The sequence below is a fragment of the Ambystoma mexicanum genome, chromosome 6p, assembly GCF_040938575.1.
Source record: "Ambystoma mexicanum isolate Mex_15411 chromosome 6p, UKY_AmexF1_1, whole genome shotgun sequence".
Lineage (NCBI taxonomy): Eukaryota > Metazoa > Chordata > Amphibia > Caudata > Ambystomatidae > Ambystoma > Ambystoma mexicanum.
In genome coordinates this window covers 221,366,587-221,387,417 of record NC_090935.1, presented here as the reverse complement: position 1 = coordinate 221,387,417, position 20,831 = coordinate 221,366,587, and the positions used below count along the sequence as shown (strand labels likewise).

The following is a 20,831-nucleotide window of genomic DNA, read 5'->3' as shown; positions in this document are numbered from 1 at the left end:
CTTGAGTTTAGCGTCACGCAGCCTCATTCTGTAGGCCTCTTCGTCAAGTCCCAACCGGTCCAATACTGCCTTTTTGATTTCAGCGTAAGGCGTGGTTCCGTTTGGGTTAACGGCCTGGTAGGCACCTTGCATGATGCCGGACAAAAGGGGAGCAACATACTGGCCCCAGCGGTCCACCGGCCACTGAGCGTTTCGGGCGATTCTTTCGAAGGTGGTGAAAAAGAAAGCCGGGTCTTCGCCTTCCTTGAACTTTTGCAACACTGCGGAAGGGACCATGGGTTGGTTTCGGGTGCCGGTGACAGCATCCGTCAGGTGTTTTATCGTCTCTTGGTGGTTGTCCTGAGAAGTGGACTGCAGGGTACCTTGCAATTGTATTGCCTGCTGAAAGGCTTGGCGATCCGCGGCCGCCTGCTGGGCCTGCAATTGGAAGAGCTGTTGTAACTGTTGTTGCCCTTCTGATAGTGTCTGTATTATTTTCTCCATCGCGTTCTCTCTATCCTGCCGACTACGCCACTTGTGGAAATCAGGACAGTAGCCCAAGTGGAGATTGGTAGACCTTTATTACACAATGTCTTATGGTAGTTGGACTCCAGGTTGACCCCACAGTTACTTCACAGTGAGGGAAAGGCCCCAGTAATTCCTCTTGTCTTTAAGTTTCTCCTACTCTCACGGACCCGGATAGGCCCACCAGTTGCTCTCACTCTCCTCTCCTTCTCCCTGCAAAAAGCAACAAAAACACCATTAGGCCAGTCCCTTTTATACCTAGTGTTTGGAGGGAAAAAGGACCAATAGGGACTAACTTCCCTCCCCCCTTGTTTGATTGGTGGGGACTCTAGACACCCACCCTCTATAAAAAGTGCTGCCTCCTCCCCACCTCCTCTTTTGGTCTGGCTGCCTAGTTCTGGCTTCCCCTCCCTGCCTTCAGCCACTCCCTCTTTGTTGGCCCCGCCCCCCCAATATGGTGTCCGCCTCGAGGATTGCCTCCTGGAGGCCCGTCCTAACTGAGGCCCCATGCTGCTGTTCGCTGTTTGTGCTGCATCAGGTGAGGAGGGGGTTCTGGTTGTTTCCCCTTTATGGGTTCTTACCCATCTGTCTGGCGCACCTCCGACGCCGAGCGGTCGGCACAAGCCGGGCCCTCTTGTTCCCGAGCCTCGCCCCCGCTCGCCGCCGGAGGTCGCCGAAGTGTCCTCCGTTCGCGGGTCTCCCAGCCGCAGCGACAGCGAACCCGGTCTTCGCGGGTACACGCGGCGCTGCAGCTGTGAGCACCCGCGGCGCCGCGGCCGAAATGCCGACACTGTCGCGGGGCGTTGCGAAGGCTCTCCCGTCAACAGGGAGACCTTCCCGGCGCCCGCCCCCAGCGTCGTGTCCGCCCGCGGCTCTCCCGTCAACAGGGAGACCTTCCCGGCGCCCGCCCCCAGCTTCGTGTCTACCCGCGGCATAGCGGGCTTCCCTGTCCGTGTGTCCCGCTCCAGCCTCACATCCTCACACCCCTGTACAACCGTAAGTCTCTGACCCATTGCCAAGAGAAAGCTTGGGGAAGGGAACCCCCTGCTTTCTGATGAGATCATGTCATGAAGTATGTTAGAAATTCCTGAACTTTGTTAAAGATCGCTATGTAAACCTGACATGGGATGCCAAGGGGAAAGCAAAAGTGAATCCTGTGTTGTGATAAAGCAAGCTTAACATTGTGATGTCAAGAGTGAACCCGGCCGAGGGATGTCCACAGTAAATGATTGTTGAACTTGTGATTGAAATTGTAATTGAAAGGCTATAGTGAACCCAACAGAGGGAGGCCAACACTGAGAGAAGGATCGATACCCGACTGTTACGCTCACCTGGTATCCACAGAGACGCCACCCAGCTGGGCTACTCGCTGGTATGCTTCTCAGCTTTGCCCTGATGTGGTCTGCGCGGAAGGTTCTGCCTGAAAATACAGGAGGACTGTGTTCAAGACTGACCGACTGGGGTAAGTATCCTCCCTCCACCCCCGTATGCTTTCAGTCCCTCTGGCGTCCTCTCCTCACCTTGTGGTAGAATTAGGCGTGCTCGCCGTCCTGTCTTCTTTGCAGGGGCGCGTTGTCTTTCATGGGCGAATGCAGCCCAGTTACTTCACTGACGCCGGCCCGTTTGATATTGTTCAGGTAGGTCTTATTGCTGTTCTTTAGTTTTGTTGCTATCCTGCATGCCTTTCTTTGTTTAAAATGTCTCTTTTTTCTCCCTTAGGTATGCAGAGCTTCAGCGCGGCGAACTGGCTTGGTTGAGCCCCGCTGGTAAATGATGGCGCGCTAAGAGCGCTATGATGCGGTAAGTAAGCGCAATGCACAGCTCTGCAAAGTCTTGCCTTTGCTAACCTGTGTTTTCCTTCCTTGTAAGTCGCGGTGTTCTTCAGCGCGAGTGGAATGTCCGGAGTGTTGCCAGCCGAGAGGCGACCAGCCAGGTAAGCCTTTTGAGCAGTTCGTAATTTGTAAATGTCCCTACAGCTTTCTTTAATGTTGCCTCTATCTTCCTCTTTCAGGTCGTTCTATCCAGGAGGCGTGCAGATTCGAGGAAGCTGTTCTCAGTAGCTGCGAGTGTTTAAAGATGAAGACTGCAGGTAAGATGCTGCTGCTACTGATGTTCCTTTTGTTTCCTTGCAGGTTCTGCTTCTCCGAGGTTCGAGGGAATAGCTGGACACGGTGAGCGTCACGTTGCAAGCTGCAAAGTAACACGAAGCATGTTCTGCAGTCAGGGTGTGGTTTATATAGCCCAGGTAAAGTAGTACCAGGGAAAGTAGTTCCAGGCCTGCCACACCCAAAACACTAGACTGCATAGCTTGGTTCTTCGGAACCAAGCTATGTGGATGCCTCTATGTTGGCTGACTATACAATAAAGTAGTTCCCAAGCACATTGTTGTTCATGGCGTATGAGCCTGGCGCCACAGGCGCCAGGACTGGCCCCATAAGGGCTTTTGAAGAGGATGCCAGGCTCTAGAGGCCCGTGTCCTGACTCCACCTGGCCAATGGGTTTGTCAGAGGGGGTTTTGAGCGAGGGTTGTGACACCGACAGAGGGAGATTCAAAGGCGAACAATAATCGCCCAACGTGGAAGATTTATTGAAGGAACTTGGTCTTCTTTGGCACTTCAGGTCCTCTGAGACAAGAGACTTTGTGTAACAGAGACTTAGCCACAGAAGGCTCTGATGTTTGCGAACTGAACTGTAACCTCGTGCTAGCGAAGCCTAGGAGTATGCTGTGCTCAGGCGTCCCACCTTGTCTCATGCTAAAAACGTGGGGAAGTGAAACCCCAGCAATACCATCCTGACTTATCATTTCATGAACACTTAGGTTTTTTGGTTTTAGTATAGGCCCTTTTTCTTTGACAAGACACCACTAGGTCTGCCTTATTATTTGATGGTGGTAGCTTGCTCCTATCTTAGATTTAGGTTTAAATTAGGTGTTTTTCTCACCCATTTATACAGTTTAATAAACACCCTGGAACTGTTATCACTTGTGTCTGTCTTTACTGTTGCTACCATGAGTTCCGTACACTATCCAATGTAGAATTTGTGCACATCTATATCTCTCTTAAACTTCTCTTTACAGTCCATAAACGTTAGGGGGGACCGTTAGTGAAACAATTGAGATGTAAAGCAGGCCACACAGTATCCATCTTCTAAAATCTATATCTCTGACACCTGCGGTACAATCGGGGTTATCGACAATGGGAGTGAGCGAGCCTAGGCATTTTGGGAGTCCTTTTCTTTTCATAGCCACTCCCACAATTGTATAGTTACTTTAGTTGTTTATAGGATTCGGGCCACTGTTTGCGTGCCGTTCTGGTTGTGTATGGCAGGCATAGAAGAGGCAGCGGAGCTCTAGGTCATAACAGCTCCTCCCATTTGGGGAGGCTAGTTGTTCCATTCCACAGGAATCATGTGTACTAGTTGCGCCACTAAATTAATAAGATTCGGGACCTGCAGCCCACCCAGTTGCACATCCCGCATCATTACTCTAGGGATTCTAGGCTTTCTGCCCCACCATATACATTTAAATGCTTTCTGTTGCAGTTGCCTTAATAGTATGTGAGGAATCTCAACTGGAAGGTACATACAGTGATAGAGGAACCTCTGCAATAAATTCATGTTGATTGCCTTAATACGGCATATTAATGATATTTCTTGGGCGTTCCAGCACTCCTGGTTTGACTCACGAGTTTTAAAGTGCCTCGGAAAGTTAGAAGAATAGACTGTCTGTGGCTGCGATGTTGTGCGAACCCCCAAGTATTCCACTGCTTCATTCTCCCAGGTAATTGGGCAATATGGCTGAATGGCCCCACCGTCAATCCTATGCCCATTGCGGCTGACTTAGGATAGTTGATCGCAAACCCAGCCGCCCTCTGAAAGGACTCCAGCTCTCCCATAGATTTGCTGCAGGGACGATTGAAGATTCATGGGGGTCAACATGATATCATCCGCATATAGGGAGAGTTTATATTGCTTATGTCCTACATTCCTGCCTTCAGTGTCACAGCTATCCCTGATCCGTTTTGCAAACGGTTCCATTATCAGGTGTGAAGGCATCATGAAGCAAGGCACAGACAAAAGATTAAAAGTTCAAAATAAAATAGTTTATTAACTCAAATGTCAGGATGGTTGAAGGCCTAACTTGCCCTAGATGGGAGTTTCCTACCTGAACAAAACTAAGGAAAGTCTGAGTCAGAAAGTTCACTTAAGTCACTTTAGTTTGTCTGTTTCCAAAACCTATGCTTGCCCTCAGAACTAAATCTGAGCAATATGTAGGGATGTCAACAATAAATGAAATGGTGATCAAAACAAAGTTCTGAGCTTTATCCAGCTCCTAGCTTCCTTTTCAGCTTCACTTCCCCAAATTCAAGAAAGTTCCACAAGGGTCTCGGGATTACCTTTCCCAAGTTCACAATAGTTCCACAAATCCTTGGAGTTCCCTTCCCCAAGTTCAAGGCAACACAGTTCCAAAGAAAAGGGTTTTGAGGACTCCTTCCCCTAGACAGTCTTAAAGTTCATCAAGTCTCGGGGTTCCCTTCCCCAAGACTTTAACTGGCTAAAGTATACTTGATTTCAGACTCTGTGTTCAACACAACTCCAGATCTATTTGACACTCCTTCTGGATTGGATTAACTGTTCACTTTGAATTCATTATTCTTGATTTACTTCAACAATGTCTTTGGCCTTCATAACTGAGGGTTCCCTGGTCTATGCGCAATTGTTGGACTACACAGTCCTCCCATCACAGGTCACGCAACCAGGAACTCTAGGCTGTTCAGCCCACACAGGTTCATCTGTATCTTTCCCTATGTCAAGGTTCACACTCACTTGACTACTCCTTGTTGGCCTCTTGGCTTTATGTGAAGATTCACACTGACTTGGCCTTTCCCGATTGGCCTTTTGGCTTTGCCACAATTTTATTTATTTATTGTGTGATTTAATTTCCAAAAAGAGAAACTTTACACACATGTCCACATAAAATAGTAAGCACGATAAAAAAACACTTCATCATACAGAATCACAAAACGTCAATACAATTCATAAAAACTGTCGAAAAACAGACATGTCGAATGAAGGAAGAAGCAACTTCAAAAAGTTCACCACAGTAATTACCAAACGATTATTAGGGTTTAGTAATATGTTCCACTAGAGCGTTTCCCAAGTGAACTGAGGGTGAGTAATAAAATAAAGCCTGAAGGCTTCTTCGTGTAAAACAGTAAGTTCCGAGCAATCAACAATTAGGTGTTTCAGGGTTTCACTGGTAAATCTACAGCAACGACACAAACGATCTTCAGACGACGCCGAAGACCAAGCACCTAAAACATCATTTATAGGGAGTACATTTAATTGTATATGTAACCAAAACTTTCTGAGAATTGTTGAGGCATGTTTTAACATACATTTCTGGGTAGAATTAAAGGTTTAACATCCAAAGAGAAATGCTCAAACACCTTGTAAGGGAGCAGTCTTTTTCTGTTTTCAATCCAGTCGCTTTCCAATAACAATCTTTTTTTTACCTAAGCTGGTCTACGCTCTAATTCTTCAAGCAAAACTTCTCTCCCATTCAACTCAGAACTCACCCAAACCTTAAGGGGCACACAATTGGCAAGATTATAACGTGCGTTCATTTGGATAAATAAGATAGAGGCCGGCGGAAACATAATGGATCGCAGATGCAAAATTCTTCTCCAAAGGACCTTAGCCTCTAATGATGTGATGCCCAAGATGTGCCTAACCGCAGGAAACTGAGTGTCCATTGGAAGGGACAAAAGACGTTTCCAAATAAAGGACTCTGTCTTGGCCCATTCCAAGCCAACATCCCGTACCTCGGCCCCATAAGTCAGCCTTGGAACAAGCACCTGATTATACATTTTAAGTGTCGGCAATAGAAGCAGCCATTTTTTCTGTCAAGTACACAGAGTTGCGAGGCCGCTGAGATCGCATCTAGTTTCAAGGCCTGATTAGCCAAAGACACAGACCGGTTGGCTTTAATCACAACTCCAAGATACCTGCGATTAATAACCAAGACCTTGGACTTGGTCACACTGATGTCCATGCCGAGCTCCCAGAAGGTATCATATGCCCGCACCAGAGATTTCTGTATGCCTATTGCAGTATAATCGAGCAACACAAGGTTGTTGTCAAACAGAACATAGTGGATTTTGACGTGTCCCAACCTCGGAGGATTGACGCCAGTACCTACTAATGCTGCCCTTATTCCAAAGATGTATAAATTAAACAGAAGGTTGCTAATACACCCCTCTGGCGTAAGCTGCGGTCCACAGAGATCCACCCCGAGTACATACCCTTTGGTCCAGCCTCACATTTAGTCTGATGTCTTTTTGCAAGAGCTCCAGCATCAGAACCAAGGCCTCCGGACAACCCCAGGATCTAAGCATCCCCCATAGCCTAGCGCGATCAACACAGTCAAACGCCTTAGAGATAACGATTAAAGAAAAAAATAGTTTGCTTGGACTTAAACGCTTGATTCGTCAAGAGTTGTATCAAGAAGCAGTTCAAATCTGTACTCGTTCCCTTACGAAAGCCTGATTGATTGGGGTCCAGTTTATCGGCATCAACAGCCCATCTTTCAAGCGCATGCAATAGAAAGTCCACAAAGATCTTGCAGGATACATCCAACGGGGAGATACGGGGATAATTCCCCAAATCCGCCTGGTCACGCTTTTTGAAAATAACCACTACAATATCCTCCTTCCAAGACAAAGGGCACCTAGCCCACGCAACCACATTGCCAAACACCTCAGCTCACAGTAGCAGTGCTGATTTTAATGTTAAATTGGAAAGGTCATCGGGTTCAGGATCATTCAAAGTAAGATCAGTATCCAACAGCTCCCAAGCCTCCATACCCACAAACACCCTCAGACTCCCATACACACAGATCACTGGGCGACTCACAGGAGCCTGCAAGTTACTAAAATAGAACTCTCACAAATGGCCAGGGATCGGCTAGTGCTGCAATGATGATTGCACTTTTCCCCCTGATATCATTCGCCAAAAATTGGCCTAATGTCTTAAGGCCAAAACTGCTAACATGTCCTCTGCATCTTTTTGTAGTAACAATGCACGATGACCCTTCTCCCAATTTCTATAGGTCTGCTTCAGCTTAGATATAACCGTACTAGCATTAGGGCCCAATTTGCGAGCTTTCCTAATATCCCCTCTCAGCTTTTTCTTCCTAGCTCAGACCACCGCTCTGAACTGTGAGAAAAGTCCAGATGGTTGCTATCCATAAATGGGGTATTTGACGGGATCCAACCTACGAGGACGTCCTGCATGTGAGGGGTGAAGTAATGGGGGCACTTGTCGACAAATCCCCTCCCTCCCCAAATAGGTCTTGGTCAATCTTAGCGTTAAAACAGGCAGCTAACTTGGGATGCCACATTACAGCATGATTTCGGGGATTCATTTCAATAGGGGCAGAGGTCTGATTCAAAAGGCTTGTTCTACAAATGCCTCCAAAGCCTGCCGTAAGCAGCGAATGGTCCCTACTAGTCTTAGGACCTACCTCAAAATGATCGACAGTGGGAAGAATATGAGCAGAAGCAAATATAAAATCCAAGGTATATTTGTGAGAGCCATCAGTCCAAGTATAGTTAGGGGGGACGTCGCCCAAGGTATTCCCATTTAAGGGGACAAGATCCAGACTGTCCAAAAAACACAGAACAATACCCCTCAGACTTTTGCAGATTGCGTAAAACATCTTGTGGCCCCAGGCCGATATCACTGGGCATCCAAACATACCGAGTTAAAAACACCCTGTCAAGTTTTTGTTGTGGGAAGACTGCACATACACTGATTACCTTAAGTATACGTTTTATTAATGGAACTTCTATAAAGGATACGACTTGTTGTTTGAATTTCTTCACACAGGAGTGTTTCCTTTCATCTCTTGTCTCAAATGATGTAACATAAAAAAGTCAGTGCTGCTTCTCCTTTTGCAAATAGGACACAATATTTGCCTATTTTTGGGTAATTCGACAAGTCTCTGCTCGTTGGAGGGTTATTTGTTTTATTCCTTTCACTACAAAGTCTCTTCTCTTCAGAATGTTCGAATTATCAAGTCTATCAGTACTTGTCACGAGTATTCATATGAGCAGAACTGTGCCCACTGTATTTGTTTAAAACTGTTCCTTTGCTTTTTTCTGTATTTACTTTGGAACCAGTCTCTCGAACCCAAGGGGGTATTTATCTTCAACTTGCCTGTTTTTTTTATTTTTATCAGATCATTATAGAATGGATTAGTTATTGAGAGGAGGCCCTTCGGAATCTAAACAGCTCTCGTATTTTTCTCGTGTTCCAGTTTCGCTTCTTACTCATTCGCTATTTGCAGAAATCAATTACAGGTTCTGGGATCGGCCCAACGAATCAAATACCTTCTATGAGTCGGGCCTCCATAAGACATTCCTCCTCCCGCCGTCAACTGCCAGCTTCGGGCCTCGTCTTCTCCTTGTTCACAGCTGAACGGGCGGACTGTTTGCTTACAGCTGATTGAGCTGTCTAATTGCTTACCGCTGATGAGCGGACTATTTCTTCTGCTCGGCTTCACTCTTCAACACCCGTACTGCTCACCGGACTGGAATCAGGTCTGTTTCGCTTTCTCAGCTGCCACAACACTGGTTCACTTTCTTCGATGTAAAACCTCATTTAACTACTTTGGCGCAACGACGCAACACTTCTCATTTAACCTTAACTAACACCGCGGAACGTTGCTGTAAGAAGGGTTTCGCAGATATTTCCTTCTTCTTTTCCGTTACAGCAGGCTCTCATTAATAAGCCCATTCGTAACAGATATTTTCTTCTTCACCTCCCTCAGCCGTTTCCTGGCAAAGAGGATTAAAGGAAAGAACCCCGACTTAGACTCCCCTACTGTTACAGGTTCTATTGTAGCACAACGTTGTCAATCAAAACTAAGCAACGCCCACACATCATCCTTTCAGCATTTCTCTGTCATGCAGCCTGTAATTATCCTTTCCTAGCTGACTCATACAGGACAGAAAAGCCATCCACGGGGACTATCTAACATAAATGATTCTTGGATGCAAATCAGATCAGCCTCTTCCCTTAGATCGTAATTAAAGCGGAGATGCAGAACCCGAGAGTATTCCAGGAAACCATTCTGACCGGGGCAATTCATTGGGAGCCCCTTTGTGCTGGGCTATGCTCATGCAAGGAATTTATAATATGAGGCCAATCGTACATCACAACACGATTGAGCATCCGAGAAGAATCTTCGTCGATCGTATTAATAGGGCCAAATTTACATTTATCGTCGGAGGTTCACGGGGATTAAGCTCGGGTCCACCATTTCGTCCCTGTTTAAGCCCCTTTGGAGTATCGAGTAGCCAGTCCTCAGACAAGGAGTAGCCCATATTTAACAAACAGTGTGCTTCAGCCACAGCAAGATTTTTAATAAGCTTAGAGTAAAAGCCAATTTTTACCATGTCAACACGCCTAAAATCCAGGAAAAATACTCTAGCAATATCCTTTGAGGTCAGTGATTGCAGGCTAGTTATTTCACCAAACAGAGCTAAAATATACTGCTGGGATAGAGCTTTTTAACATTAAATGTACGTCTCGGGTATAAGTAACATAACTGGTCCTCCACCATTGGTGCAAGCCCTAATGGCAGAGCCCCTTGTTTATCAATGAGCACCTCCCCATCACCAGCAGTATAAAGGTTAAACCCCCAAATTGTCCTTTAGGGACCCTATCTAGCCCTGTTGACAAGCCTCCGAACTCAGATGGCCGCAACAGGGATAATCTCTTTTCTTCCATAGTTAAAAACTTAGCAGGTACCCCACATGATAATGGGGAAGTTACCATGGTCTGCTCAAAGGGGGGAGCAGTCGGCTGCAGTCTTGCAGAAACAGGCTTCAGGGATGTCTGAGCACCAGAGACTCTTACACTCTCCATACCTAATAACAAAGGCTGCACCAAAGGCTCATCTTCCTCCATTGAAAAGGGAAGCAGGGCCTTTCATCAGACTCGATTAGGAAGGCGGAGAAGGAAGAAATGTTCAACCCTTCAACGGCTGCTACTACCATTTTTAGTTTACGATAAGCCGTAATCAGCGATTTTCTATTCGCATCACGGTCAGTAGTACAAAACGGACCGGCGACCGCCTCCCGACTCTGAGAGTGAGCCTTGAGTTGCTTGCGCTAACCACCAACCTATGGGCCAATATGTGTACCAAGGAAATTGAGGGTACTGAACACCCTTTAGGAGAATCAAAGCCATCAGAAAAGACTTCAGTCTGAGCCTTGATTGATTATAAGAATTTAAGAGAACATTTATTATTTAAAGGGGGCACAAAGCTAGATCTTTTAGCATTCTTGGCTTTCTTTTTCCTTTTGCAATGAGCTTGAACAGACACTACTGACTCACCAACAGTAGCTACCATGGCAGAAGACACTGCCCCACCCACAACCTCTGACAGGGGCGGCAATGAGATGTTACTTAAGACCACAGGAGCTTGAGTTTCAGTAGACTTTTATGATGATCCCTGAGTGCTGATGACCTCCGACTCAGCCACAATTGGTGGCTTCCTCAGCATTTCAGGAGATTAACTAAAATCAGCCAGAGAGGTTTGGACGGCAACAGAGACAAATTAGAAACAATTGGAGCGTGCCCAATCAGTTCCTAGAAATAACGCCAGGGACACTCAAGGCCAGATTAAACCTTCAATAAAATTGATTTTTGCAAGTAAGTCTTTCAAAGATGAACACATTTCTCTCTCAGTTCGTACATATTTACATCATGACCTCGGTCCACAGTATCTAAAATCCTTGACAGAATAGTTGACTTTAAATTGCTTATTATTGGTTTACTAAAACAATGTCTTTGGCTTTCATAACTGAGGGTTTCTTGGTCTAAGTGCAGGTGTCGAACCACATGGTCCCCCCATCACAGGCCGCGCAATCAGGAGCCCTAGGCTTTTGAGCCCACACAGGTTCTTCTGTATCGGTCCCTGTGTCAAGGTTCACACTTAACTTCTCCTTGTTGGCCTCTTGGCTTTATGTGAAGATTCACACTCACTTGGCCACTCCCGATTGGCCTTTTGGATTTGCCACAATGTGTAACATATTCTTTTGCCAGTCGTATGCCTTGCCACTCTGTATTCATGCATAAAGTTCAATTTGGTGATTTTTATTTCTTCCCACCTTTCTGTCATGCTCTTTCACATACTTCCACACTTCGCTCTCTTATTTCGTGCATTGCTTTCTAATCAGCAATTTCAAATGTATCGCATCAGATCATAGCTTTGCCCATAAGGTTTACATTCAGTTCGGTATTCAATATCAGTGACTTTTTACTTTGCCGCTTCATTTTCATTTAAACCATGGCTTAGGGTTTGTTTTAATCTACACACATGATTTTGGTCATTTGGCATTCGTCTCGCTCTCATGCAGCCCCTAGGAGCACCCCGGCTTCAAATGACGTTCCCCTTCACTCACTGGTACTCGGCGTTCATTTCGGGCAGCTGCGTTGTTCCCCATCTGCTCCGCGTGCTGGCTTGCCTTGCACCACGAACCCTGCTAGCACTTCTGAAACTTTTCTGCTCCCACTGGCTTGCCTTGCACCGCGAATTCCGACACCAGACGCTCCCAGACACGTGAATTATGTACGCCCTACCTGCTCCTGGGCTCCGTGCTTCCTTGGGATCGTCTGCCGGCATCCTGGCTTCCCTGAAGGTTTCCTCCCTTCTTATAAACCTGCAACCACTTGACAGGTTGCAGGTGAGTTCTTAGTTGGCAGTGCCTGACTGCAATTGACGGGACATGCCTGACCTTTACAGTACTTTGCAGCAGGCATCTTCCTTGTCTCAGTACTAGAGTGATGAAATGACCTACTGGTGGGCACTACTCCTAGTTACCTCTTCCTCGTCCCAGTACTGTAATAGGTTAATTGAGGAAAATGGAGAGGAGCTGCTTTACAGTAGCCCATGAAGGCCATGGGAGGGTTAGGTTGGTTGTCATAAGGGATAGGGGGGATACCATGTCTCGCCTGTGGGCACCCTCGTCCCTATCCCTAAGGACACTCCACCCAGGTGATCCTCCCTCGCTTCACCACCCCCATGGTGAGGATCTAAAAGCAATGACTTTTCCATGGCCACCTGAGCAGAGGATCCAGGGGATCTAGGAGTGAGGATACACTCAGGTTTCTCATACAGGGTAAAAAATAAAGGGAAGAGGAGACATCCCAGTCAGTTCCACATGAAAGGCTTATTGGAGCCAAGCATTCCTGATTCACCCGTAACGAAGTTCTCAGCGCATTGTAATTTGCCAAGATCATATGCTGAAATCCTGGCCCAAAACGGAATGCCTCCAGAATTTGCCTCATAAATGGCCCAATCTACCTTGTCAAAGGCTTTCGTGGTGTCTAAAGACAGCAGGGCCATTTTCGTTTGTTCAGTCTTTGCTATTTTGAACAAAATTAAAGCTCAGCGGATATTATCGCTCGTAGTTCTCCCCTGAATAAACCTTGTTTGGTCAGAATCTACCAACCCCTGCACCGCAGCCAACCTATTCGCTAGAACTTTGCAGTAGATTTCAAAGGGATTGTGTCCTCCGACGTATTCCTTTTCTTGATAGATCATCTCCAGCTTGCTGGCCTCGGAAAATGTTTTCAGTAGAGGGCGCTGCGCGTCGATGTCCCTCGACTCGATGTCCCTCAACAGCTTCCGTATCGGCGCCAATGTCATCATGTTTATAAATAGACTTGTGCAGCGTCCGTTGCTCAGTTCCGTTTTTCCGCGCTTCGTGGGCCTCGGAATCGCGTTGCTCAGTTCGTTAGTCAGAGAATATATTATTCATTATTCCTCGAGAATACCAACTCTTACTCGATGGCTTCCTCATCCGAACCGACGACTCCACGGTCCGGCTTCAAAAAATGTCGAGACTGTGGAATGAAAATGTCATTGACAGATCCTCACAGCATCTGTGTGTGGTGCCTGGGATCGGAGCACCAATGTTCGGAGTGCGAGGACTGCATGTCCATGACGGCGAAAGCCTTGAAGGAGCGTAAGGGGAAGCTTGAGAGAGGTAAGACAGTTAAAACTCCTTCGAAAGTTTCCTCGGCAGAGTCGAGACATTCGTCTCCTCGCCAACACAGGAAACATTCTCGGTCTAGGTCTCGAAGCAGTTCCCACCGCTCTTCGAGATCCAAGCATTCAAGTAAGAGACGTCGAAGATCCCCTTCCTTGTCTTCTTCTGTTTCTCCGGAAAGAGTCACCTGCCCCACAAAACATAGCTCTCAGGTTGAGTGGGAGGAATTCCGTAAAAGGATGCTTAGCGTCTTCGAGAAAGCGGCCTCGACCCCCTCGAAGACAGCCGAGGGTGATACTCTGGGCGAAAGACCCGAAAAATCTAAACGCCGCGGGAGATCTGCAACACCAGAACCAGAGGAATTTACCTTTGAGGAAAATAGGTTGAAGGACCTTCGAGAATCCTTACATGAGGCAAGTGGGTTAGATACTTCCCCAGAAATAGAATTTGCCAAACCAGACCCAGGGGAACATGCTGAGACCCCTTACAGAATTTTAATGGCAAGAATTATAGAATTCATGGGTTGGTTTACACCTTCACCTGCATTCCAACAGGATGACCTTACAGACATTTTAGTTAAAGGCCCACAGGAGGATCCTGTGGTTCCATTTCACGCTGCATTACAAAGAAAAATATTGGCTAACTGGGAAACTCCTGAGGTTATCCCGGCGGTTAACAAAAAGTTATCAGCCAAATATAGGGTATCTACTACTGACCCTGAATTTTTGTCTAAACATCCAACTCCAGAGAGTCTGGTTGTTCAAGCAGCAACTGCATCAGGCAGTAGTTCAGCATACCCTACTGTTCCACAGGACAGGGATGACAAAAGATACGACTCTATGGCTAAGAAAGTCTTTTCTGCATGTAGCATGGCGTTGAAATCTATTAACGCTACTTGTACGCTCGCAAGGTCCAGCCATACACTTTGGGAGTGTGCTTCATCAGCGGCTGACTGCCTCCCAGAGGGAGAAGAAAGGGAAGCGGTTCTAAACATCATTAAGGATGGTAAAGACGCAATGTGCGAATCCCTTCAAACTGGCATTGATTCTGCTGACATCATCAGTAGGGCCATGGCGGCAAGTACTACAACCCGCAGATTTGCGTGGTTGCGAAAGTCTGGGTTTGCTCCAGATGTACAAGCCAGACTTTTAAATATGCCCTTTGACGGCTCTTCTTTGTTTGGTAAGAAGGCGGATGACAGCCTAGAAAAGTTAGCAAAGCAGCAGCAAAATCCCTGGGTGCTGCAATCTGTCAAACGCCATAATCACCTCTCAGGAACCTCTTGGAGAGGTAAGTCCGTTCGCTTTTATTCCGCAATCGGAAAAGGCAGAGGACAGTCGGTTCAAAGAGGTAAAAAAAGATTCACCCAAGGTGGATGGGGGAAAAATACAAAAGCCGCAGCAGCAGGTACCTCTTTACCCTCGCCACCTGCATCAGCCGCCTCTAAATCACTCTGAGGACTCTCCTCACAAGACACCAGTAGGGGGCAGGCTAACTCAACATCTGACGGAATGGCAGGCTATTACGTCAGATGCTTGGGCATTGGAGACAGTTGCCCAAGGTTACTGCCTGCCTTTTCTACGCATTCCTCAGAGTCATCCACCGGGGAACAGCTCTCGGAAAGTTCCAGATCCGCTCCTCTTGCAGGAAATTGTAGACCTGCTGGAGAAAGGTACCATAGAACCGGTACCTGTAGCGGAGAGGAACAAGGGCTGGTACTCCCCCCCTCCTACTTCCTAATACCGAAGAAGGATGGAGGACTGAGACCTATCTTGGACTTACGAGAATTGAACAAGTTCCTCACGAAGGACAAGTTCAAGATGGTAACTCTTTCTCAGATCCTTCAGGCCCTCCAGCTCCAGGACTGGCTGGTTTCTCTGGACCTTCAGGATGCTTATTCCCATGTGCCAATCCATCTCAAACACAGGAAATACCTGAGGTTCGCAATTGGTGGCTCTCATTATCAATTTCGAGTTCTGCCATTTGGGCTAACCTCCGCCCGATGGTCTTCACCAAGCTAATGTCGGTTAGCATATGGTCTTTCCCCTTCTGTAATGGCTTGGCAGGTGAAGAACGATGGTCTGGAGGGTTGCCCGAGCAATGCCAGTGGTTAAGATTCAGTCTAAACCTTCCAGCCATCACCTCTTTGTTTTTACAGATGATACCATGACAGAGACTCCAGTTCATCGGAGAGGTCCTGGACACTTCCCTGGGGAAAGCCTTGCCACCAGAGGTGAGGGCTCAAGATATTCTGCAGATGGTCACCAAGTTTCAAAATGCCCAACGTCTCCCAGCCTTCGACTTTTTGAGGTTGCTAGGCCTCATGGCATCCTGCATCTTCCTTGTGCCAAAGGTTCGCCTGAGAATGAGATCTCTTCAGTGGGCACTAAGAACTGAGTGGTCGCAATTCTCAGGGAGAATGACAGACCTCCTTCAGGTTCTGGACAAGGTGGCTCGAGACCTTCAATGATGGGCCTGCCAGGAGAACATCTTGAAAGGAGAACTGTTTTGGCAACCATGGCCGGAGATAACCGTAGTCACAGATGCCTCACTCACGGGGTGGGGAGCCCATACCAACGACTTGACCATCAGCGGTCGTTGGTCTCCATCGGAGTCCAGACTACATTTCAACCTGTTAGAGCTGAGAGCAATCAGACTAGCGCTGAAGGCTTTTCTGCCATCTGTACAGGGGAAAAATGTCCTGATAATGACGGACAACACAGTGGCCATGAACTACCTCAACAAAAGAGGAGGCGTAGGATCACTGCCTCTGTGCAGAGAGGCGATGCAGCTCTGGTTTTGGGCAATCCAAGAAGGAATCTCTCTATCGGCAGTTCACTTAGCCGGGGAGAAAAACTTGACAGCGGACGCTCTGAGCAGGCAGAGTACAGTCTCTCACGAGTGGGAACTAGCTCAGGAAGTCCTTTAACAGATCTTCACCCTTTGGGGAACCCCTCGAGTGGATCTGTTCTCCACCAGCGTCACCAGGAAGTGCGATCAGTTTTGTTCAAGGGAATTTCCCTCGAGAGGAGCTCTAGGGGACGCGTTCGTAGTGGACTGGGAGTTTCCACTTCTGTACGCGTTTCTTCCAGTCCCCGTCATTCCTCAAATGATCAGGAGGTTGAGAAGGTTCCGGAAAGCCATGATCCTAATTGCCCCAGAGTGGGCCAGGAGAACGTGTACCCGGACCTTCTGGACATGTCCATCTGCCCTCCAATTCGTCTTCCACTCGAGGAGAATCTTCCCTCGCAGAAGGGAGGTCAGGTTCTCCATCCAGATATCAGAACCCTCAACCTTCACGCTTGGTATCTGAAAGGTTGAGATACAAGGATTGGTACCTCCTAGATGACATCATGGAGGTGTTGCTTTTGGCAAGAAGGCCAGCAACAAAGCCTTTATACCGCTGCCGTTGGAACAAATTTTGCAGCTGGTGTAGAGAACGTGATACACCAACAGTGTTATCTTTTCTACTCTATTTGGAAAATTCAGGCCTTCAGGTTGGCACTATCAAGGGCTATCTCGCAGCGCTATCGATCTTCAAGCGCACTGCAGAGGAACCATCGTATTTCAGGTTACCCTTAGTAATACAATTTCTGAAGGGATTAGCCAATGTCTATCCTCCAAGACCATTCCAATTTCCCTTATGGGACTTAAATTTAGTCTTAAATTTCCTGATGGGTACTCCTTTTGAACCACTCCACTCTGGTTCACTAAGGTTTCTCACCCTTAAAACTGTCTTATTAGTGGCATTGACATCTGCTAGGAGGGTGAGCGAATTACAGGCTCTATCTTGTAAACCCCCTCATACAATTTTTCATAAAGACAAAGTTGTCCTACAAGTGAAGCCTAATTTTCTCCCAAAGGTGGTTTCTGAATTCCCATCCGGGGAAAGAGGAAGAAAGGCTGCACAGGCTGGACCCAAGGCGTGCTTTGAGTTTTTACATCAGCAGACTTGCTAGGATTAGGCAAGCAGACCAACTGTTCGTAGGTTACTCAGGGCACAAATTGGGATTACCGATAACAAAACAGACCATTTCCAGATGGATTATTTTAGCCATTCTGGAATGTTACAAACTGGCAGGGAAAGAGCCTCCTCAAAATCTTAGGGCTCATTCAACCAGGGGTATCGCAGCCTCTTTGGCCCTCCAAAGAGGGGTACTGATTCGAGACATGTGTGGCTGCCACATGGTAGTCTGCACATACCTTCACAAGATTTTACAACCTGGATTCCTCCTCTAGCCAAGAGACTAGATTTGGCAAAGCTGTGTTGCACTCTGTTCACTCTTGAAGGGAAACATGGCAATTTTACTCCCACCTCCAGTTACACACCACTGCTATGGGAGTCTATCAAGATAAGGAATACGTCAGAGGACACAATCCCTTCGAAGAACAATTTACTTCTTACCTGGTAACGATCTTTCGATGGGATGTTCCTCCGACGTATTCCTTATCGCCCCTCCCATCCATCCCCTCAGTAAAACTTCCCTTGTGGTTACAGCTTAAGCTCCTTCTGGGTCACTAACCAATTCATGTAAAACAACTGTTAACATCAAAACGGAACTAAGCAACGGACGCTGCGTGAGTCTATTTATATGCATGATGACGTCGGCACCGATACAGAGGCTGTCGAGGGACATCGGCTCAAGGGACATCGACGCGCAGCGCCCCCTATTGAATTTTTTTTCCGCGGCCAGCAATTTGGAGATGATCTAACAAGATAAGGAATACGTCGGAGGAACATCCCATCGAAAGAACGTTAGCAGGTAAGAAGTAACTTGTTCATTGGCATCAATGTTTTAGAAGGAGATCGGCCTATATGAGGTACAATCCCGGGGGTCTTTCACTAATTTAAGTATTATTATGGTTGTTGATTCCGCCATTGTTGGAGTCACACTGTCTGTTGGAAGAAGTTAAACAGAGTCGTAAGGCGTTTCAGAAGTTCTATGCTAATCAGTTTGTAAAATTGCAGAGAGAACCATCAGCTCCCAGGGCTCTAGATTTCAATGTTTTAATCACTGCATCAACCTACTGAATCGTAATTGGCTGGTCCAGGGGTTTGCTATCCGTATCTGAGAGTTGAGGTAGGGCTACCTCATTTACATATTGATCCTGCTCAGCCTGAACCTGAGGGGAGGCTGTCATGGTCTCTTGAAGATGGGCCTCTGCTATGAGCATTTTGCCGTTCTATGCAAATTGTATCACCTCCTGGGAGTCCTTTAACCAAATCATATTATTCTGTTTTAATTTGGCCAATTTTCTCACTGAGAATTTGTTCGCCTTATTACCTTTCACTTAGTACCCTTGTTTTGTTTAGAGACCGAGCGGCTCTTCCTCAAGATGTGCCTCCAGTTTATTTCGAGCCATTCTGAGCACTGTAAGTGATTTTGGGGACCATTGTTAATTTGTATGCCTTTGCTCTGCCACCACCAATGTGCTTTCCAGCTTTTCCTTTACCACCCTCCTCCTTCTATCATATGTAGCAGGGTGGGCTATTAACTCCCCACCGATAACCACTTTCATTCCCTCTCAAAGTGTTTCTGCTGATATCGACCCTTCCTCGTTTTCCCAGAGGTAATTTCTGATTGCCTTTGCAATATGGTTGCAGAGGGCCATATCATGGAGGATTGGGTCATACAACCTCCACAGAGGTTTAGCGGGATGGGTTGGGTTTTGTGTCTGAAAGCACATGGTAACTGGTGCGTGATGTGCCATAATTCTAGAGCCTATGGTTATCTGACTATAGTAGGGATTATGTGGGGAGTAGCAAGCTACATATCTTTTTGAGTGAAGGTGCAGTGCACATGTGAGAAGTGTGTGAAGTTCTGTTCCCCTGGATGTAGTAATCTCCAGACATCTAGAACTACCCAAGCTTTAAAGAGGTGTAGTAATGCTAGGGCATTCTTAAAATCCCGGTCTGAATTGCATTTAAGGCAGCATCAACCCACGTGCCTGTGCATCTAGCAGAAATGCTAGCAGTTTTCGGTGGGCAACGTGTTTAGGAGCCACACTGTTCTGAAACTGGAAACAAAAAAATGAATGGAAAGAACAAGAAACAAGACTATCCTGCCATTTTCCCACACTGTGTAACAACATTTCAGCACCCATTCACACAGCTTCAATGCTACTACAGTTCAGGAAAGTACTAAAGACCCTACGGTTGATCCACTTTTCCATTTGCTACCCTCACTTCCTATGCGCTAGCCAGCGGACCTCCCATCACCAACAAGGCAGTCAATTTTGCTAACATTGTATGTCTAAAATCAGTTTCCTTGTACAGTGCTCTGTTGCTTTCCAACCGTTTATTTTCTTAAAACACCAAAACATCAATTTGTATCTGCATACATACTTACAGACATAGTGGAACGTCTGTTGGAGACGTTTCCTGAATTTAGCTGGGTATTTTGTGGCCTTTCACATTCTTTGGGTCTGTAAGCAGAGTAATCGATAGGCAAATTTCAGGTTACGATTACTATTCAACACAGACTACTGAGATCGGGATGGACTAACAGAGATGGATAACACTAACAGTATCATTGTTTGCAAATGTAGGTGAGCTAGACATTGTACAGCAATCAGAGGAGACAGATGCAGCAGTCATAATTGAGCTATAGAATGCACGTGAAGGCTGATGGGGTGGGTGGCGTTTATGAGGGATAAAGGGGGGGGGTCTAGAATTTCATTGGAGCGTGTTGCTCCGTGTTATTGTTACATATGTAAAAACCAATAAAAATCCTTTAAAAAAAAAAAAAAGATTACTATTCAACCAGCATCGACTTTCTTAGAAGTTCATAGATAATCTGGTTTTAGCTCTCACCTTGATCAACGTAGGCTATTGGACAACAGGGCATTTGTGAATGTATTAATTTATGGATGCTTTCTCCACAGGAATGAAAGGTATAGCTGTTCGTACTGCAAATGTACATATGTATAATATAATCAGCCTGCTGAAACCCAGCAAGAGGCACAACACTCAAGGACCTTCTAGTAATAGATAATGCAATGTCAAAACCCTGGTCTACCACGTCTCTGATGGCCCAGTTCCCCAAATATGTAATGGCAATAATGTGATACATTGCCTTTCCCCAGACAAAAGTTTCCATCCTGCTTTTCAACCAATCATCAATAAAGCCAGAATCATACCAACAAATATTTTGAGCAATCTGTCTCCATTAATTAAATAATTATGTAATCATTCTTCTCAGAATAGTGCTCAGAACATGTTCTTCACCAAAGCATTGCCCACGACTATTCAAATGGCTTGGCTCT

The 20,831-nt window shown here is 46.5% G+C and overlaps 1 protein-coding gene across 1 annotated transcript in view; it reads left to right on the top strand.

Annotated features, from left to right (window-relative positions):
- The window catches only part of EPG5 (ectopic P-granules 5 autophagy tethering factor), a 2,517,217-nt gene that overhangs the window by 1,078,372 nt on the left and 1,418,014 nt on the right, over window positions 1-20,831 (top strand). The gene's annotated exons all lie outside the window — the stretch shown is intronic.